This window comes from Genypterus blacodes, unplaced genomic scaffold, assembly GCF_046128005.1.
Source record: "Genypterus blacodes isolate CSIRO-AG114 ecotype Tasmania unplaced genomic scaffold, CSIRO-AGI_Gbla_v1 ptg000055l_1, whole genome shotgun sequence".
NCBI lineage: Eukaryota > Metazoa > Chordata > Actinopteri > Ophidiiformes > Ophidiidae > Genypterus > Genypterus blacodes.
The window spans coordinates 2,380,001-2,402,668 of NW_027466867.1; the positions used below are offsets into that span (position 1 = coordinate 2,380,001).

General features: G+C 49.5%; 1 protein-coding gene across 6 annotated transcripts in view; it reads right to left on the reverse strand.

Annotated features, from left to right (window-relative positions):
* The window catches only part of raraa (retinoic acid receptor, alpha a), a 123,803-nt gene extending 102,532 nt beyond the window's left edge, over window positions 1-21,271 (reverse strand). For 3 of the 6 annotated variants that reach the window (XM_076152244.1, XM_076152243.1, XM_076152242.1), the window contains exon 1: window positions 20,954-21,036. The gene's annotated coding sequence lies outside the window, so the exon portion shown is untranslated. Of the gene's footprint in view, window positions 1-4,351; window positions 4,492-20,953 lie in introns of all 6 variants that reach the window. The other 3 variants (XM_076152250.1, XM_076152249.1, XM_076152245.1) reach the window with 3 other exon arrangements.
* Between the last annotated feature and the right edge of the window lie 1,397 nt (window positions 21,272-22,668).

Here is a 22,668-nt window from a genome sequence, read left to right on the forward strand (position 1 = left end):
CCCCCTTCACATCCGGCCCCTCTCTCTCTCTCTCTCTCTCTCTCTCTCTCTCTCTCTCTCTCTCACACACACACACCAGATTGCGAGGACTCTCTCCCATCTCCCGCGAACACCAATGGTTCATCATCCGCCGCTGCAGCATTTTTTGCAATCTCAGCACAAACAGCCATTTGGGAGAGTTTGTGGCAGTCTCAACACACACACACACACACATACACACACACACACCACCTGCAGGGTTTGCACAGCCGCAAAACACAGTCGACAACGTTCATTCCTTTAAGTTACGTTACGCGAATAAGATCTGCTTTTCTCGTAGCGAGCGTCTTCTCACAGGTTGGCTGAAGTTTCATGGTGATGTTGTTTGTTTTCTGTTACAAAATCTGTTTCCATTACAGTTTTGGGAATAATTCCTGTATTGACTCGCCACAAAATCCACCTCAAGCGATCGGCATCTTTCAATTTGCAGCTTCAAATTGTGCAAAACGCAGCTCAGTGGAAACACAACCGGTGCCAGTCCCCACACACACACAGTTGCGTAGCGAGCGAACACACACGCGAAAAGGAACCCAGCGCTGCCATTGGCGCAGGTTCCTTCCCCTTTAAGGAGCGCGGGCGGCACCTGTGCCTTTAAGATCCGTCTCTCAGCTTGTGGGTGCCTGGCCGAGCCGGGCCGCGCTGTGCTGTGCATGTATGGTAACAGGGGGGAACCGCGCCGCCCAGCCTGCCAGCCCACCACGGGGAATTTGTTTATGTTTCCCCTCTGCCAAGTTCCTGTCAGGAGGCGCCCCAAAGAGGAACTGCAGACTGCTCCGTACTGTTCGCTACGCCCTCTCGCCCGGAGAGGCCGGGGCTTTCTGCCTACGAGTATCCTACGCTACTTTGTACAGCCACTCGAATGCAGGGAGGTCTCTTCATCACATTGAGCACTACTCGTACACACAGACACACACACACACTTCATACCCTCGCCTCTCGCTCTGTCACACAGCTTTAAGAGGGCTTCACAAAGAGAGTTTGATTTGTGGCTGAGAACGTCTGCAGTTATTAAAAGGCACAAGGGCATTGAGAAGAAGCGAGTGGCACTTGTGTGTGTGTGTGTGTGTGTGTGAGCGGTGGATTATGGGTACTGCACCAGACTGGTAAACACAAGGGAGAGACTCTTGAAACCAGTGTGTTTATATGCATGTTTAAGCTTTGGTTATACACTGATTAAGGCAATAAAACCATTAGAATTGTCATAACTGAAAGCATGTTTCCTCTGAGGACTGAGAGGCTGTAAATCTGTTTATACAGGCATGTAAATATCATAAAACTGTGGTGGAACGAGCCAAACACATCCTATTACGACTATTCTTAAGAAATATAGAGATTCTGACTGATCCAAGCTATGATAAACACATTGTGTGTTTGATTTATCCGTCAATTTAACAGCAAAATAGCCAAACAACGCATTTTTAACTGTCAAAATCAAATACTTCCCCCATTTCAGAGGATCAAGGCCTATGAGAGGCAAACAGTCTGTCTAGTATCTTACAGGAGACAAAGGCGAGTAGATCAAACAGGGAGGCTCTGATCCTCTCGGGCACACGCCATGCATTTAGATCGGAGAGGCGCAGTGAGGAAAAACCCACTCTGTGTGAAAACAGCCAGGCTGACCCGGAGCGGCGAGGAGCGCAGCAGCCATGTCAAGGACGCCAGCCATTCCCCTTCATAGCGTGTGTGTGGAATGTGCGATAGTCCAGTCAGCTTATGTGGTAGTAGAGAGGTGAGTATGTGTGTGTGTGTGTGTGTGTGTGTATTTTTACGTGTGCGCTGCAAGCAAAACGAGCGAACGAGCGGCTGAAAGGAAGACGAGGTCAAGCGAGGCCGCGCAAAGGGGCGTGGGAGCCGGGATGGTGAGACGCAGGAAGAGATTGAGAGGGAAAAAAGGAAAGAACAAAAGATGGAAGCGTGGACGGGGCGAAAGCAAAAAAACAGGAAGCAATTTATGTCAGCTGGGATGGAGGGACGGAGCCTGGCTGCCTGTCACGTGTTGGCACGTTTCTGTGGAGATCCACGGAACAAACGGACGAGCATACTGGGCGACGCCGGTTTGGGTGCGCTCCATCTCGTTTCGTCATAATCCTCCGTCTTTTCTGCGGTGCCATCTGAAAGATCGGCGAGACGCTTTGGGAGCCGCAGCCTCGGCAGTTTGCTCCTGCAGGGAACGCTTCTGCTATTCTGCTAATAGTGAGGAAGTGCGACGCCACAACACATATAAGGAAATGCATGAGCTCAGCAGCTAAAGAGTTGGAAATAGTTTGCTCAGCTATAACTTCCCCAGCTCCGGGGGATTGAGAGAATATGACAAATCAAAATGATCAAAAGTTGGAAAAACCCCTGGTTAGTCATAATAAAAGAAGAAAAACCTAAATAGCTTAAAAAAAAAAGAAATCACAAAATGGTGTGGGTTTTAATCTAATGGGAAATACTAAAAGTCAGGATGTGTGAAAAGAGTCACAGCTGTCATGGCTCAGCGACAACACTGGCTGAACAACAGAGGGGTCCAGAGCCCAGAGCTGAACTCCGCCCAGATTTGGGGGAGAATTAGAAGCGTCGTTATACAGGAACAACTGTGCATAAACAACATATTTCAACTTCCCTGAAGTTTCCATGTGTGCACAGAGCTGAGGGAAAGAAGAAAAAAACACAGGAGTCTCATTCTCGACAGCGGAGGGAGAGGCAGCCACCGCCGACCTACCGCACGCAGAGTGTGAATCATTAAAGGCATGTGTTCCACATCAACTGCTGAGGCTGCTTCCCAAACCTCTTATGAGACGGCATCTAAATTATGACGGGGGGGGGGAGGGGGGTCAGATGCCCCTCTAAGTGCAGACTACAACCCCAAACCTGCTAAAGTAGGGAGAGAGTGAGAGGGAGAGAGAGGAGAGAGAGAGAGAGGGAGAGAGAGAGTGAGAGGGAGAGAGAGGAGAGAGAGAGAGAGAGGGAGAAAGATGCAAAGGGGGAGAGATGGAGGCAGAGAGAGCGAATTAGAAAAATGAAGCTGCTACTGGAATGATGATTTCCTCACTTGTAACATTTCATCAGTGAAGCCAGCTTTATGCCGTGTGTGTGTGTAAACAACCATCAGGAAGCCAAACCTGACCTACTTTAGTTCACTCCTGAAATACTTTTCTGATTGTCTCCACCAGTTTCACACCTCATAAAAAAGTACCATAACTCAAAGGAAAACTTTTCTCCATGTAAACAAATCCCGGCGTGAGGAAAGAGGGAGAGGAGACAGGAACACTGAGTCCTATGCAGATGAGAGCAGCGTAGCAGCCTAGCAGCCCTCAGCCGCGGCCATCAGGGCAGCCATATGCCAATCTGCTACCTAACAGGGGAGTCTATGCCAAACCACTTGTCACACACACTTACAACACATGGGCGTGTGTGTGTGTGGGCAAAAACACAAACCTAGTTGGCATGTGCAGCCGCTACAAGAGGTGATTTGTAGCAGGAGTCTGCCTCTGCTTGAAGGAGGGAAAGAGGAAGGTGTTCAGGACGGACAGGGCCGGGATGAGACTGGAGGGAACAACACGGCGTCACGGGAATGGAGCGGGACAGGACAAACTCAAGCTCCGGTCCCAGGAATCTCACCCTCTGATGAAAACTACACACAACTTGGCCCCGCTGCTGCTATTTAAACCCTCATTCAAACACACAGGGAGGACAGGATTATTACAAACACCTCCCAAGATCACACAGTCCGGTACAAACAGCAGAAAATATGGCCGCCTGCCAGAGCTGAATCACCATCTCCCTGACAGTGTCAACATAAACAGAGCATCACAAGCCTCACAAAGAACAGGATTTACTGCCACGCCATTGCACCGCGTTGCACAGGATTGCACGGAGGCTGTCAGGGAGTGTATTATATAGCCGTTTCTGCCGCCACGGTGTCTTGCAGCTCCTACACGGCGGGTGAATCAGAGTCATAAGTGAGTCTACATCAACCCAGCGGCTGTCCGGTCACCTGATGAATGGCCGCCTTTGTTGGGTCTTTGTCACTTCACCATAACCCAGCAAATCTTTCTACTGGCAGCGCCGGCAAACCCACCATTAGATTTGAACCTTACACCGGAGATACCGCCTCTAAAACATGGCAGAGTGTGTGTGTGTGCGTGTGTGTGTGTGTAGCTCGGAAAGGGCTGTAGCGTGTAGCAAATGATGACCCACATGTCCTCTCAAAGACAATGAAGAAGGAAAGATATAACACAGGAAAAGCTCGATAAAACAGCCACATAAAGCCGGCGCGCGGATGAGGAACACGCTATTGTTCCTACTGTAGACGGACGACGCTACTCACACAAGTGCAGAGAGTGCGGAGAACTCCAATTACCCAGAGTTGACAGGAGTGACAAATTCGGGCTTACCCCAAAAACGTCAATCTCCCCCCCGTCCTTGGCTGAGGAAATCTCCCCGCGAATCGATTGCAGCTCCTAAGCTCTGAGGAGAGAGGAAGAAAGAGGGAGGAAGATATTTGAAAGTGAGAGCTTTGTGGTCCTTATCCACGTGTTGCAGACTCAGTGATTCTCTCGCCTCTCTGGCACGCCGCTGCTTCACTACATAAAACTCTTACACTCTTTTTCCTTCCTTCGCTGCCTGTAATCTCCCCGCCCTTTCCGATAGATTGGACTTTCTCACTCTCTCTCCCCCTTCGCCCCAGACATCATGTGAGAAGTGGACTAAAACAGTGCTTTTGTGGTGTGTGAATGACCTAAGGCCCAGGCAGCCAGGCAGCCAGGGAGGCAGGCAGGCAGGCAGCAAGACAGCCAGGCAAGGCAGGCAGGCAGGCACAGTAGCGCTTATGGGCCCACAACTCAATTACAGCAATGTGAATCAGGTGGCGGCATAGAAATCCCCCTGGCCTGATTGGTAACAGGGGGACAGAGAGGCGCCTTCATCGCCCGCCACGTCTCCTGCTGCCTGCCGTCGCCACGCAGTCCACTCCACCGGCCCTACGCTAGGTGTTCTCAGGCCGCGATCGCAGCCGGAGGACGAGGCGCTTAACCACGTCGAGCTACATTTACATACATCACAATTACAGTCAGCTATACAATGGGCGGACAAGGGACATGAAGGCTTAAAGAAACAGGTTAGTATCGTTCCCTGTCCTGACTGCAAGTGTTATTGTCAGATGATCCCTTGCGGAAAGCACAGAGTTAAGAGTTAAGGAAGAGTTTATGGAACTGTGACACAATTTCGCTCCAATCCAAAGGCCCTCATCAGAGCAGGGAGGGTCCTGCAGGGTCCGGAGGGTTTTTGTTATTTGGCATTGTTCTAGGTTGTTACAAACAACTAAAGACACACGGGGAAGGAAAGGTCTTTGTGTAATCTGGGTCCTCTCTTCATAGCCCGTCCTGCCTGTCGCTGCACCTCCCGTGTATATGATGGAATACTGGAATACTGGAATACTGCACACCAGACTTTGGTTTTCCAAAAACATGTTCAAGGAAAACCAATGACATTTAAAACTGTGGTCTGTTTTGGTCTATTTCGCTTCACTCGGCCCTCGCCACAAACGGGGAGGAGAGAGTTCATACTCGAGTGAAGACGAAGGGAAGCAGTTATATGAGGGCAGAGCTTTGCCGTCAGCTGTTGCTCTTTAGGACGGGCGTGATAACACTACAAGAAACAAAAATCCCCCTCCCCCCAAGGCCAAAGTGTCTTTAGTGACTTTTTACAAGCAGCAAATACATTTCACACTAATTCGTCACCGTCCAATCCTGAGGACACCGGGACTACACAGATCCAAATTTAATACCGTTCCTTAAAATAACGAGTTTATGAATATTACAAAGAGCGGTTTCGCGGTTTGCACGGCTCACGCGTCAGACGGACGGCGAAACGGCGCTCGCTGCGTCGCTCGTAAAGAATCGCAAACCCAAATTCACAAGTGTTTGCCAGATGAACGCAACAAGTTTCACTATGACTTCTGCGCTAGCAAATGTCACTCGCATGCATCGGCTATAAGCTCACCTCCCTGTTAATTGCATATTGGGCCCGTGTGGGAACATTGCAGCTGGCGAAGCTATTTTTAGCGATCTGATGGATTTCATTTGGAGAAAGTCTATATGATGAAGACGCGGAGAAGAGGGACGGACGCAATTGCAAAGACAACACCAGGGCCTCAGTAGAAGATTAGTGTGGATTCGACCACATCAAACAAAACAACATCGCGAAGAAAGGCCTCGAACGCGACACGAGTGCTAAACAACGCGACGCCACAAACACTGAGCACCGAGGGCTACTTACTGTACAAGACTGCTTTACGATGAAGAGTTGTGTCATTTTATTGTTCAATAACAATAAGTCCACATCCTGATGTAAATGCAGAGATTTATTCCTTCCTGAGATACTTCCTGACTGCTCCAAACACACAATAGAGCCTGACAGATATATTGAAGGAGGGGGCGATATTAGTTTAGCAGGTAGAGCAATATTATTGTCGCATACTCAGAAATAAATCACTTCAAATGGATGCCACATAAGCTCACTTCCAGCTGAACACAATGCCAACACGCTGCCCTGAGTAGGGGTCCTGCACGGCTTCACGTGTTAGGGTGAGGAACAAAGGGAATTATGGGAAAACGAAAGCGAAAGAGGGTCGGATAGGTGACATAAGTGCACACCTCAAACTTGTCTTTTCTCTTCACGTCTCTTGGAAAACCCACAATGCAATTCCTTCTGCTGGCGGGGCTGAAAAGGATTGTGGTTTACCAAATGTGGGATAGTGCCCCCCAGTGGTCGAGCAAATGGCTGCGGGAAAGACTCCGAACAATTCCCACGCACGTTCATGCGGCATGTAGACGGAGACGCACAACGACGCCTTTACTCCCTGACTTACTACACACCCTGTGCTTCTGTTTGTTGATGTAATTGCTTTCAGAGCCACTTATCTTTAAAGAAAATAGTCTCCGATGCCTGTGTGTGTATTTGTGTGTGTGTGTGTGTGTGTGTGTGACATGAATCAGGAGCCAGTGTCACGGGTTACAGCAGATCTGTTTAGTTGTCCTGTGGGCCAGCAACAATTTAATTTGGAGAAAGAGCAGGTAGCATGAAACTGGGGTGATGTACGCATTTGTGTGTCAGTGTGTGTATATACATGTGTGTGTGTGTGTGCAAGAGTGTGTGCTTGTAGTGTAAGCCTTCAAGCCTATGCTGTGATGAGAGTAGACAGGAGTAGCCTGTGGTAATCACGTCTTCATCCTTGCTGATGGTAAAAGCAACTCACTGCAGACACTCACCTTTAACACACACACACACACACACACACACACACACACACACAGAGAGAAGAAGACGAAGGGGCCCTCACTGCTGGAGTGTAGCCAGACAAGTCCATCTGCTTTTCAAATGGAACCCAATATGCCGAACGTAGAAGGACTCAATTGCTGAGGGACCTTCGATCTCGGAGGAGGAGCGCTTGGAACGATAACATGGCACGGACTTCCAGGTCCCCGATGGACTCCCGGGTCCCTGATGGACTCCCAGGTCCCTGATGGACTCCCGGGCCCTGATGGACTCCCCGTCACCTGCGACTGGGGTTTGGGTTGTTTCAGAGCTGAGGGAAGGAGGAGGTTAATTTCAAGTGAAATCATCCATCCACTCTGGGACAGTCACTTAGTCATTGTGACAGAAACGCCCCTCCACTGCCGCTCAGTGTAAACAGTGTGTGTGAACCGAAATCAAAGAGGAGGAACTGGGGCTGAGTGCTGTTTAGTAATGGCAGCTCAGCCACATTAAAACAGACACAATGTTGTTTTAACATGCTTGGATATATAAAATTCCAGTGGCTGTGTGCACACGCAGACTCGCCACTTTAAGCCCCTCCCCCCCGGAGGCGCTGGCTCTCCCGGCGGTGGAAACCCCCCTTCAGTCACACATAGATCACATAACCTCTCTTGACACAGGAGGACAGCACTCCCGATGGAAAGATGCAGATTCACACACGCTGAGTGCCGGCCAAGGCTCCAGACTGCCATTGTCCTTCAGAGTCATCCAAACAAAACAATGAGGAGGGTCACACAAGGCCCCCCTGAATAACCAGAGAGGTAGAGAGAGGAGGGGAGGGAGAGAGGGAGCGAGAGAGAGAGAGAGAGAGAGAGAGAGAGATGGAGAGAGAGAGAGAGAGAGTAATCCGCCATAACACTGTAGCTACTACAAAATATGATCATCTGGGGGAAAGTGAATTCCACCAAAGCCCAATCATTCAAGAACAAGACGACAGAGCCTGAGTGGAAAATGTGTCAGCGACATGATGTACAGAGCAGAGAAACACGTGAAGAATGTAAATTATCTCACCTGCTGGTATGAGGAATGCATTAGAATAACTCAGCCACAGAACTTTGCCTTTATGAGTAAGATTTGATGCTGTCTTGTATAAAAACAGCACTTTACATGATGCAGGAGACGGCAGTCCCATCACTCTGAGAGCCACAAAGGAAGACAGAGAAGAGGGCCGAATCCAAACAGCATCAAAGGCTGAGTTATGTCCATGTTAATCATTCATTACTGCTGAGTGACCCTTATTATAAAACCATCTTTGTTGTCATTATTCATTTGGCATAAAATGCTGGCGTGTTAATTCAGACTGGGGATGTTGACAATAGGTGGTCTACAAAGGACTTGGACGGGACAGTCCCCCCCCCCGCCTGGCCTTTCATATGCTAATGCAGAGAACTGTTTTGGGTTTACTGGCCTGGTTGGAAATGATTTAGGGCGACATCGCCGCTCTGAGCCTTTCTGTTGAGTCCGGCCATGAGGGCTCATATATCACCCTGATCATTAATCAATTAGCGTCTCCTAGCCACCTGTCGGACACATCGACACACAAAACATTCCTGCCCTTGGGCAGTTGCTAGACGATGATCATCAGTAGCGCCGCTATTACCTTCCAACCTCTGCCCCCCCCCCCCCCCCCCCCTCCTTCCCTCTCTTTACCGGCCCCCCACCAACTCCCCCCCCCCATCCCTTATGGTAATACCCTGATGGATTACATAATCACACCCAAACACTGCCCGCAACCACAACAGCTCCTCTCCAAGAGAAGCAAACCTGAGTGGAAACTGTCATGGGGGTTTCTTTATGGACCCCCGCCCCCCCTCCCGCCCGGCTTAATTGAACAGCGAGTTTTTAACATGCATTTACCCTCCGCTGTCACATACAGAAAAGAGCAAGCAGAGAGGAATTGATGCCGACCTTGAAGGGAATCAATACGCTGATGGCTATTCAAAAGTGCTGAATGCACACCAGCGCCAAGCCTGCCACCATTGTTTTAAATGCAACCGCCTCCAGTGAGGTATTGATGGTTGGTTTGTATTGAAGACGTGTCAGGCCGGCAAAATGCATGTGAGATGGAAACCACTAAACAAATAAGGTCTCTGTGATTTGAGAGTAAGTCCGGAAAGATGCTTTTGTATAGACCCGAGGCTCATTGTGAGACCTTTCATCACATGGGCCCCATTTCACAAACAGAAAGGTTTTCTTGACACTGGAACTGAGGTGTCAAGACACAAGAGAGAGGAAAGAACTTAAAGACTTAAAGCTGTAGAAGAGAGAGAATGAAACTCCCAAATGAGTCTCCTTGTCTCATTGTAGCTACTAAGTCCAAACAGCCACAGATGAACTGTAAGGTAACAGGGATCAGGTACAAGACCAGAGCGACGCGATAAGCGGGGCATCGTAAAACAAATATCGAGCATGAATTGATAAGGTCAGAACTCATCCAATTGCTTACACGGGGGGACAACCAGACGCTGACCTTCTCACAGGGGAGATGTGACAAGACTACCGAGGCGTAGGACCGCACAGGTTGACTCGGACGCCATCTAGACCAGAACGGGACCCCGGACTCGTCTGAATCTCAGCGTCAGCGTTTCTGTGACCTCCTTCGTTAGACTAAAGTAGGAAAACTGCAGAAAACTAAATGACAGCACAGCGCCGGTGATCCTCTCTATTTTGCCTGCAGGACCACACATGCTGACCCAATCACGTTATGGTGATGACACAGCTCGGCTCGGGGCAGAGAGTGTTATGGTTTGGTCATGTTTCCAAGCAGAACCACAGGGCAAGTTGGTGTGGCTAAAGCATACAACAGAGGGCCAGTGTAAACAGGCTATTAGAGAGCACGAGGCAGCGGACCAGATGAACTTAGTGCTGATTTGCTGCGAGACAAGAACCAAACTACACTGGTGAATACAAACGCAAACACACAGAGAGTCTGTTTGCGAGTGTTTGGGAAAAGCTGGAAAGTATTCTTAATTGTTGGCCATCAGGGGCGATTGAAATCTCCATTTCGTGATCTGAGAAGGTCTTGAGTTCAACCACCAAAAAGCCCCGAAACCCTTCACACCTTTTTTGTTATTTGGGACAAATTCTTAAAGCAGCTGAAGGAGATGGAGTGAAGCTAAAATTAGCTCCTAATCCAACAAAAGCACAATGTGGGAACAGACAGAAAGTAGCTTTGTCAGGTCTTGATTTAGCAGCGTTCTTTCATTAGACCAAGAAGCACTCTACACACGGCCCGGTTATATGAAACGGCTCAATCCGTCTGACGTGGGAGGACAGACGAGACAGGGGGTCCGGGGCTTTCAGCAAAACCAGCCGAAACCAAGTTGGCACCGAGCTGGCTGCCATTATTCCGTCGCCAGCATTGTTGCGGTCCCACCTGTGGCCGCACTCCTCCGCTCAGAAGGTTCCCCCCCGTGAAAGTGACACTCGCCATCCATTTACAAAGACTCTGCAACCCAGGAGCTATTTGGCCGAGGATTACAGAATATCTAGGCCACCGTGCGGGGTGTGTAGAGTGTGTAACTCTGGGCTGGGCACTGGAGGCCGGAAAGGTTGTTGTTTGTTTTTTTTGCCGTTTTAAAATCCGACCCGCTCAGGCTCTGAACCAGCTTCCAACATTATCAGGTGGATTTTCAAGGGAACAAGGGAACAAAAGCTCCTCTGCCATTCTTTACACTGGTAGTAAAAAGTGGGAGGTGGAGGGGTAGGGGGGGGCAGAAATCCCATCCAGCAAAGCCATTCTGTGTGTGCTGTGTGTACACACACACACACACACACACTCGCACTCACACGTCCACCAGCTTTGTTCTTCATCTTTCATCCAAATTCATTTCTTCCAAAAGATTATTTCCTCAGATGATCTCAGGGTTTCTGCTATTTGCTTATCGCCTCAGTTCGATCCCCCGAAACTGGCTGTGATATTGGAGGTGCAAACCAAAGCTGGGGAGGGGGGAAGAGAGAGAGAGAGAGGAGGGGGGGGGGATATCTGTTCAGCCTCTATGTATCTAATCGCATTAACAACACCAAGTTATTTCAGGGGCCGCGATGCAGAATAATAGGCGAGATATTTTGGGAAAGATAAATCCAAAAGAGAAAAATCTCACACTTTGCTCCAAACGAGAAAAGTCCATGACTGTGTTGCCAGTTTGAAAACATCGCCTGTGCAAGATGAAGGCTTTCCACAGGGCGCAGATGCGGCGCAGAGACAGCATGATGGGTAACGGGGTAAAGGTTTGACCCCTGGAGGTCAATAGGTGATTAGTAACATCTATCATACCTACATGAGCGGCTAAATGAGAGGCCGGGCAGCTTCTCTCTGAAGAATTCAGCCGCCGCATTTGGATGTCAAAGTCCGGTGCTAAATGAAGGCCGAGCCCACTACTGGCAACCAGATGCCCCCGTGTTTATGACAGAGACAAATACTGGATAACCTAAGTGGAAAAACATGCAACGCTGGCACAGAGCAGAGGCAACAAAACGTTACATCACTTTGACAACATAATGAGCGCAGTCTGGATCAGATCAGACGTCTAAATACCTGCCAATGCCCATAAGAAAGCTTGTGTTTCATGCTTCATGAGAGAGGCTGGAAATTAGCTTTCATTCGACAGCAAAACAATGGCTGGAGGACGAAGGGGCTGCGGTGGAGTCGGAGACGGAGTCAGAGTCAGAGACGGAGTCGGAGTCGGAGGCAAGCTGTGCCGTCGCAGCGCTGATGAAAGCCATGCAAGGTATCTGGACAAAGGCGACGGGTGAAGCCGCGGCTCAGCCACACTGACATTCACATGGAGGAAATGACAAAGAAGTAATTGAGTGCGAGGACTAGATTTGGCACAGGCTCATCGGGGGAACACCCAGAGCCCCCCAGGGGAGAGGGGGGGAGGGGGGGGGGGGGGGGGCTGCCCCACAGTGGTCCTAGAAGACGAAGACGCATGGGCAGCTTGGCATTTCACTGATGTGGACAAGTGGACCGGAGTTCTGAGCGGCCGAGCTGGGCCACTGGCCAAAACCAGAATGAGAACGGGCTGTTGTGCAGCGGGGGCAATTATGAGACGAGACAAACTCACATCAGAGACATCCATCAGAGAGAATACGACAGATCATTACACAAATCAAAAACACAGCCTCTTAGATGATTTACAACATTCATGTGGCTGATTTGACAGATTCTGCATGTTAGTAAAGACACACAGAGACAAAGATTCAATCAGAAGTGAGCTGCTGGTTAGGGTTTGAAGCAGCTGTGGACGTCGTCTCCAGAATCTCTATGATTAAGAAGTTTGGGGGGAACAAGGCGAGCTTTGATTGGAGCCTCGTATCGCTCTCTTACAGTCCTGGGGCGAGGTAGAAATGTGTGTGTTGACACAGGAGGCCAGTGTTTGCTGCAGGGACTTACTGTATGTAAGCTTCTCCAAATGTTTCACCAGTTAGCAGCACAAGCCGGCGCAGAAGGGTTCCCCTGGTATTTGCACGATTCCTTAACACTGCTGAGTGTAAGCAGCGTCGCTCAGGGGCTTTGCATGGAGATGTGTGACATTCTCCAAGTGTGTCATGTCTCTAAAAAAACGCTGCTGTTGGTTGAAAAGCTGCATTTCTAGTATTTTCTTCTCCTGGTGGGCATGAATAGATTCTGTCCAAACCTTCTTATCACTGCTGCCACAGAGACTCAACCGTTAAATGAAGCAAATACACGATAGACTACGAGAACGTGGCGATGCATTACATTACATTACATTACGAGCATTTGGCAGACGCTTTTATCCAAAGCGACTTACTTGCAGGCTGTAGCTTCACGATGCCTCTAATTATGTGGCTCTCACACTGGAGGGGCTGTGCAGATGTGTGTGCAGGGCCTTCCTCCTATGAGCGGTGCAATGTGCAGCTGTATTATGTAGGAAAATATTGGACGGGACTCCTTTTGGCCCAAACTCAGCATTGAAAAGCAGTCGGAGTGGGACAGAGGGCGAAAAAAAAACGTGATCCGGAAATCCCTAACTACAACAGATGACGAACTCCGGCCAAAAAGTGGGCGTGCGAGGCCGGCGAGGTGGGCGAGGTGGGAGAGGCGGCGGCTCGGAAAACTAGGAAAGGCTGATGTGTACAAATAGGAGGCGCTGTGGAAATCACCCTGGAACACGCAGCAAAGCGGCGCTGCAGAGAAGCATCTTGGAACACAGTCAACACATTTCACACACGCAGGGTCTGGAAACAACACGCTTGGGGCTTCCACCTTCATTTAGATGAAAATGGACCTCCTCGAGAGGAAATAAAGCCATTTTTAACTCCCCTGCTCGCTCGGTACGACTCAGCCTCCCGTAATGTGCCCGGTCAATGGACTGTGGGTCTATTCAACTGCAGGCAGCCCACAGCACAGCCATAAATAATGTAGGGCAGCTCACATGAAACCCTAATCACCATTGTGCTGTCACCCAACAGAGAAGATTGCTTGTTTAATTTACTGCACCGCATCTGTCTCAGTTCTGCCCAATTTAGTTTCGCAATTTCAACGGGCAAGTACTCCAGGTATTTATCAATATGCTTTTCTCCCAATGCCATGAATCAATACAAATGTAATCTTCATGTATCATTGTCTGTGTGTGTGTGTGTGTGTGCGTGTGTGTGTGCGTGCGTACATGCGTGTGTTTGTGCCACCAAGAACAAACAGGAAAAGCTGCAGCTGGAGGAACAACAAAGGGGCGGCGCTGACAAGAAGCCATCAACACTCCATAACCAGAGCTCATTATTGGCCATATACAACCAACTTCATTACATTACTGTTCCATTAGCATGCAGACATTTGCATATTGCAGTCACCTCTTTACCGTGGCTGTAGATCATAACTGGCAGCCATATGCTGTCTGGTTTCGCCATATTACAGAATTATGACTGCGACACAGAGCGCCAAAAGAAGAAGAAGAGAAAAAAAAGGAAATGATGTTGACATGAGACGAGGTAGAAAAAACCAATCAGAGGATCCGCCGCCGCCGCCGCGGTTGGTACGGTCTCGCTGATCGCGTGGCGTTAACATCCCACAGTTACGCTTTCGCCATCGCCCCACACGTCTGCGAGCTGAGGCCCGTGTGCGTTTCTCACTTCTGCATGTGTAAACAATAGAAAGCACGGCGACGACTTCCTCGCTGTCATAGAAACACAGACAGAGAACATACAGTATAGTGCACCTCTCTGCAAACTCTACTCGCATGTCCCCTGAGAGTCGTCCTCGCCGCTCGCCTTTTCCTGGGGTCATTCCACTTCTCCAGCTGCGAGCACTGGAGGCCCATTGTCTCCCGGGCGGTGTGCTGCAGCTTTTTAGCATGACAGTGATTTGGCACGATGGCTCTTCACTGGGTCTGGCTGCTCGGTGATGACAGCCCGTGGAGACAGAATAAGTAGCGGCGGCTCACTGGCTAAATAGACTTGGCTGGCACAACCCGGCCCAGCGGAGCGGCGCGGATAACGACGCTACGAGTGGAGCCGCTAGCAGCTAGCTGTAAAAAACCTAGCAGCAGCCAGAGTGGTAACATCTTTGTTCAGGACCATTATCTCTCCACCGCGGCGTTCACTTCACACTGATAAATGTGGCTGAGCAACTTGAGCTAATGTGCGAGCAGCTGCAGCCACAGCGGCGAGGTAATATACCATCAAGTGCCACACACACGCCCACACAGGAGGCTCAATAGATGGGAGATGTGTCGGGCGAGTGCGGGGCGTTAAGATGCTTTGGCGTGTGCGGTAGTTGCACGGGCGGCCTGGCGTCTAATGTTCCCCTCCAGATCAGAGGGATTGAGAAGTTCTGCTGCTGTCGAGCGTCGAACGCGAGGACGTTGAGGGGTTGCTATGATGAAAAGCAGTGCAGTCGTCACGTAAGCACTGGAGTAATAACACATTCCTGCTGCAATCTGAAGCCGGCTGACATCATTCTCCCCTCACAGGCACCTGAACGACCTCAAAGCACATCTAAAAGAACTTAGATGTCAGGAGTTCATGATTTCTAGGGAAGTTCACATCTGAACTAGGTTTTCCTTGTTTGCATTTTGAAGATATTGGACATTTTCCGCGCTTAGCTTGAGGGATCCGATCCATAGGTCCTTCAAATGGACCCGTATGGATCCACACTCTACGATCCATGGAAGACATCATGTGAAGTTCTAGGTTTAGTTAGATACAAACGTCTTATTGTCCCATTCAAAGCCATATGGACGGAGTGTGTGCATGCTAAATATCTCCACAATGCTGCGACTAGCAAACAGAAATGTCAGCCAGCTAGTTTGGGTGTAGAATTCCCGAATATCGCGGATCCTGTGGAATGGCCCGCATGTCACTTTCAATCATCTCAATGGCATAGCTGAGCGCTGACGTCGATTTGGCGCCGATTATCTCTAGAAGCTCTGCCGGTCGGGGCATCTGTGCGAGCGACGGCGACCGGGCAGCACGGGGTTAACTTGGCAGCCGGGGCCGTACAGCTCAGCTCGAAAAAGAATATTAACAGCATGTCCCTCAGTGCCGACTGAGAGAGAGAGAGAGAGAGAGAGAGAGAGAGAGAGAGAGAGAGAGAGAGAGAGAGAGAGAGGGAGCAACAGGAAAAAAGAAGGAGGAGGAGGGGGGAGAGAGAGAGATGGAGGGAAAAGCGAGGAGCAAAGGGGGAGGAGAGAGAATTTGCCAATCCGATTTTCAGCGACAGCCTTCTCCAGATAAGTGTTTCGGTAAAAGTATCTGTCAAAGTTAATGGCAGCGTCCTGGAGGAAATGAAGCAAGATAGAATGGAGGCCATTCATTAGGCGGCGGGCGAGCGAGGGGGCGGAGGGGGGTGAGAGAGTGTCGAAACTGCCGGTGTGCCTCCGCTGTCACCCCGGGAAAATAAATACATAAACAGCCAATATTTATTTGTACGTTTCCGAGGCCGTGGCGGCGGCGGCGGCGCCGTCGTCGTGACCGAGGGTTAGTTCTCATGCTGCAAAGATAATATTAGCCCAGATGCCTGAGGAGAAATGTGTGGCTGGAGCCGGGAGCCGTCGCTGGGAATGAAGAGGTCGGTCTGGCTGCCTGATAGGCCGGCTGGCAGCCTCGCTCGCTCGCAGGCCCAGCCAGCCTGTCTCTCACTTAGAGCTGTGGATGTACTCAGTGGAAGCAAATGATACCATTGTTTTATGGGCGAGGAGGGCGGAGAGAGGGAGGAGGAGGAGGAGGAGGAGGAGGAGGAGGGGGGGGGATTACGCGCCAACAATAGGGCTCTTTGAGGGAAAATGTCAGCCGTGGAGCCGGGGGGGAACGGTCTGTCCGGGCCCAGACGCTTCTGGAAACGCCGAGGTTGAAAATGAGCGTGGAAAATAGTTTGGGAACGCCGTTGATGAGGGTAATGAAACCCAACGACGCCGGCCAGGATATTCGCCGCTCGCCAAATGGTTAAAACGCAATCTCGAGCGTTTGGACGTGGAGCGATTGGAAAACGGCTCCTCTGGCCTCGTGAAACCACATCAGACGCAGACACGAGGTCATCTGTTTGGTTGAGTATCGTCTGATCTCGCAGATATTAATCCCTCGCTCTAAGGCGGCAGGGAAAAACAACCGGGAAGATGAATACGTCAATTATTTCCCGTGCCAATTTGTAGCTATTCCAAATCAATAGGCAGGATAATGGGTTATATGGGCCTCAGCCTCATTAGGAGACAAAAGTGGCCTGGTTCTTCAGGCAAATTAACAAAGAGAGACCTAAAATATCATAACTGATGAGCCATTCTGGGACATTTACTCCAGAGAGCACACAACGGAGAGATGCAAAGTCCTCTCTCTACTCCTCTCTCTCTCTCTCTCTCTCTCTGAGCACTTTGATGAACCCGAGCCTCCGCGTGTGTGTGTGTGTGTGAGTCTGATTCCACAGGTTTGAGGTGAACATAAACAGGCGCACTGCCACTTTAAGAGCGGGACTGAACCAAACTTCTTCCACCGCTCTGATCTAATTGCTCTCCAGCTTTCCCTCCAACGTGAACACGGGGAGTTGTGCACTCTGACACGTAAAGATTATTTAATACCATCAAAGCCATAAAAAGAGAAATAAAAAGGGAAGGAAAGAAAGGGCGGAGGTTTAACCCCCTCCTGCCCGGCTGGAGAGGGAATCAGTATGCAGACGCAGGTTTGCCTCAGCGCTCCTACATCCCCACATCACAGCGGCTCCACTCCGCCAACAAAATCCCACTTGGCTCCGGCTCTGCTCTCCTGGTATCGGCTCCCACCCTTCTCCTCTCCTGCTTTTCCCACACTCGGCCCATTCCCTAAGGCAATTGCTACGTCATTGGGCACGACGGCCAAACCACTGTAATATCCCAATTTAAGTCTCCTTACTCTGACAGAGTCCGGGCCCGTTTGCATTTGGGTCAAGGCTGGTTTTGTTACTGTAAAGCTACACTGTTGACTTCCACGGGACTCGATGTATGAAGTAAGTCTCTGAATTTAGCTGAATATGTTCTTAATATGGCGATGTGATCAAAGCAAATTCCAGAAACCGTCCCATATTGTTCTTTCCCTCATTAAAAGCGGCGAGCCTACAGGATTCTGCAGTGTGGTTTCCCCCTTAAGTCTCTCTTCCTACTCTGCACACACACACACACGAGCTGCAGGCAGTCACAGTCTGACAGGGCGTGGGTGGGACTGGGTAGAGGTGTTTACCGTTAAGCGAGCACTGGGTGACATCTCCAGGGTGCCCTGCCATAGCGGGGCGCGCGTCTCATCTGTCAGATCCTGATGAGTTTGTGCTGCGCAGCCTCAGCCTTTTACGAGTGTGTCAACAGGGAGTGAGCTGCTGTGGCGGAGCAGTGTGCAGACCACTACAGACCAAAGCCTCTGCCACACACACACACACACACGCTGAGCTCTTTCTTCAGCATCCTGGAGACACATTTAGGCTGGAGAACATCTCTCAAATCTTACAGGCCAACATCTCCAAAGCTTTTCTTGGTAAATCTGCACTTCCACCTCCTTCTATCCGTCTTATCAATGTGAAAATCAAAAGCATTTGCATGATTCTACAATACAGTGACCTACTGAGCCTATTGGGGTCACTCTGCTGGGGACACGAGTTAAAGCAAACAACAACACGAGCAACGCCACCAGTCGAATGTTCCATGTTACGAAAAAACAGGCAGCAAGCAGGAGAAGTTCATTCTGATTTTATCCACAGGAACGTTACAGTGGCACTGCGCTGCTTTGACAAAATGTCACCATTTTCAGGTCATTTCCCCTGGAACTAGGTCACTGACACAGTTATTTTTGTAAGTTCAGCATTCTGAAGTTATTGGGCATTCACTTCGCAGGTCTGAACCACATGTGCCACACATGTTGAGAAACCTCTATCACACACATTCACACACATTCACACTGACCTCAGAAAGTGTTTTTGTAGCACATTAGACTTAACTTGTACCTCAGCACAGTTGAAGTAACAGCGTAGGGTTCCTTCCTACCGCTGTGCTGCCACAGAACAAAACAAATGGTGTCACTCACACTGGCTGCCCTGCAGAGGAAGCAGAGGGGCACAGCGAGGGGGTCGGGGGTCTGCGAGCGGGCAAAGTCACAGTGCCTTTGACGCGATGACACATTTAGTGCCACGTGAAACCGAGGCCTCCAACTGAACCGCACACACGAACACACAGAGAGATACACACTTCCTGTTGATGCTCGTCAAAGAAAATCTGACACTCACACCAAACTCTTGAGGCTACTGAAAGGTGTGAATTCCATCAAACTGTTCCACCACAAGCCGGAATACACACATGTGCACTCGTGGACAATACTTCTTTAGGGATCGTCAACAAAAAATAACACAAAATGGGACAAGATAATAAACTAACAATGAACTTTGGATGCAATATTGTCCGAATTCTGCGATGCTGTGAGGAAACTCCTAACATGGACTGGAACACATGTACTGTCTAACACTTAAACAGCTGCAGTGTGAGGACACACATCTGCATCTGTAAGGAATACCACAAAAAGAGACATTAATTGGGGGATAGACCCTAAACGTGGCAGCAGCACCGCATTTAACCATGAATTACACTTAAAGCAGAGATGACAGGGTGGGAAAATCCTCTACCAAACCACCGCGTCCCACTCAGCCACTAACAGAGGAGGGGAGGAGGGGGAGAGAGAGTTATGAGGTCGTTTCTGCCCTCGCTGGGTGAAATTTGGCGGCATTTTAAAATGTACACGTGGGCACAAAATGAGCGCCTGAGCTGATTTATAACAATAACAGCACTCAAGTTCCCTTTTTATTCAGGAAAACAGAACTGAAACATTAGACGCATTAGAAATAAAGGCTATTCATTCTTATAAGGCTTTTATCTGATGCCCATTAACACTGATTCAAGTTAAAGTTCTATATTAGAGCATTATTTGACTCTTTAGATTGAGTTTTAAGGGTTAAAACATGCTGTAGGAGTGTTTTAGCGCTTTGTTCCTGTACTTCCTCACACACTTAACTCAGATTGGTATGCATTTTTAACATCTTCCGCTCAGGATCAGTCAAATCCAAGAGGAAGTGTGTATGAAAGGTGACAGCCGGGGCCTTTAACACAAGGTAATGAGCACTGTAATGCGTGTGTGTGCTTTTACAAGACCCACTTTTACAAGGTAACACTGCAGGTTTTCGGTGCTGCGGGGTGCGTGTGTGTGTGTGTGCGTGAGAGAGTGTGTGTGAGAGAGAGGTGGAGAGTCGGGACGCAGCGCTGACATTTAATCTGCTGGAGATGCAGACACCTCGAATTACCACATTACCCTGACAGAGGTTAATCGGTTAATCGGAGGGTGCGAACAAATTGATTCCTGACAGCAGCCTATATAGGTGTGTGTGTGTGTGTGTGCGTGTAACAGAAGTGTGTGTGTGTGTGTGTGTGTGTGTGTGTGTGTGTGTGTGTGTGTGTGTGTGTGTGTGTGTGTGTGTGTGTGTGCAGCTGGTATGACAACAACAACAATAACGCCGCCAGCAAACTGCTCTTCATATTGCTCTTCAATATTTCATAACAAATACACAAAAACAACACATTCCTCCACATTCCATTGTCCCACCAAATCAGCTGTCGGCGGAATCAGGCTCAGTCTCTTTAAACGCGTAGACTTTCACGTTTTTAACTCAATAAACGCGCTTTCTTTCCCCCTGGAGCTTAGGGGCGGCTTTGCTAATCGATTAGAGCAAACTGTCACAGCTGAAATGTGTCTCGGTGTCTTTTTAAAAACGAGCTACATGTAGCGAAGCAGGGGGGGGCGAGGGGGTAGTGTGTAGCGTAGCGTAGCGTTAGCCTGCCATGCTAGCCGGCTGACACACACATCACACACGCTCCATTAAAATGTGTTGTAATTTTGGTTTAACACGGAGTTTATTCAGCAACAGCAACCATTAAGTTTTTAGGAGTTTCTGACCCCAATTATGACAACAATAGCTGTCAAACCATTACACACACATTGAACACACACACAAATCATGACCGTGACCGTGCATTTCAAAGGGCGACACATTGAACACACACACTCTCGCTCCCCCAGCACGGGAGGCTTATGGCCGGATACACACACACATGCTGTCAGATGTTGACAAGCTCTCAGTGACGGCGGGTGGAGTAGCTACCTGGGACCTGTTGACTCCTCCTCCTCCTCCTTCCTCCTCCTCCTCCCGGCGCCCTCAGGCTGCTGCTGCTGCCGCCGCCGCCGCCGCCGTCACCGCCGCTGGAACTTCAGCCGCTGCAGCTGTTGATCCTCTCCTTCTTCTTCTTCTTCTTCTTCTTCTATCAACTTTTACGCCCCGCTCGCGCCTCGCTAAACGGCCGGATCGCTGAGTGAGATTATACCATCCGGTTAGAGGGAAAAAGTCGGTGTTGGAGGAGGCGGCGATCGGCTTTACGCGGGGTGCGGACAAGTTTGGCACGGCGCTCCGCTCACAGGCAACCGCGGCAGTCACGTTCTCTGCCTGTGAAACCCGACACCCCGCCCCCCTCCGCGCGCTGGCCCCGCCCCATGCCCTTAAAAGGAGCCCGGCCTCAAGTGGATGATGTCCTGTTAACTCCAGATGTGCTCACACTGCTCTGCGTGCACACACACTCCTGCTCGTTGCATTGAATAAAATAAAATAAAAAATGAAAATGGTCTAACCAGCTAATGGAGCAAAATGCATGAAACTCCCCTTGGTGTTGTCGTTGAAGAAGCCGAGTCGCAGCCCCGTCCTCCATTTCTGTGACTATGTGGTGATTATGTAACTATTCAAACATTAATGCAACCACAAACACAAGCTTGCAGAAGGAAATAGGGGAAATCTAATAACTTAACAAACTCATAACCCTTGTATGATAGTGGCATGTAGTCAAAACAGGGATGAATTAAAGTGATCAAGTGATTCATTTCCATTCGTGTTGAAGCTTTGTGGGATCTTTGTTGTTTTCTAGCATTTTCCGCATTCCTAAATAGAACTGCATCATGCTATAATGGCAGAAATACTTTGTCAAATCCATTCTCTTCACCCTGCATGTGTGTGTCTGCAGCCGTCATCTACATCAAGCTGCAAAGTGAAGTTACTATTACCATGAATAACACAGATAATTCAGGGTGAAAGGTCATCTGTGAACATATTCTTACAGCTTTAAGAGGCTTGTCTGCATGTTTAGCACAGGTTTCCATAAGGGTCCATTCAAAGGCCGACACACCTGGTAAGTGAAGGGCAAATATCTCAAGAATGCTCCGGAACAAAACAACACCAGTGACTTAGTTTGCACATAAATTACCTGAAAACCAATTTTTGCACAACCTCCAGTGGAGTGTCACTTCACGGTAAAGGTTCACTTTATGAACATCGAGCACAACCACGCATTCATTCCACAGCCGGGGAGAGTGCGAGAAAGTACGAGGTGCAAAAGTTTGCGAGGCAGAAAGTTTTGGTAGCGAGCAGAACACGAGTTTAATGTCGTCTCTCCACACTTTCCGCCCCAGAAAGCAAAGTTCTGTGACAGGTGGTATAGCTGTGAAACCTGCACGTCCCCTATGATTGGACAGGAGGTCACAAAGGCAGGCTGGTGACATGCTTTGCCCCGGTGTTACCATCTCTGTTGCTTCCCTTCATGTCCTGGGTGCATTGACACAGCTACAGAGAGGCGGTGAGCGGCTGTGTCCTCCTCCTCTCCCCTGCTGCCTTTAAAGCTTTCTCCTGCAAAAGCTGTGAGTGGCACTAAGTTATGTCAGTTGTCACACATCACCACATAAGTGCGGAATGCAGTGCTGGGGGGGGGGGGGGATGGGGAGGAATGGGGTGAGGGGGTGGCGGTTGTGACATGGGACACAGAGGCAGGCGAGTAA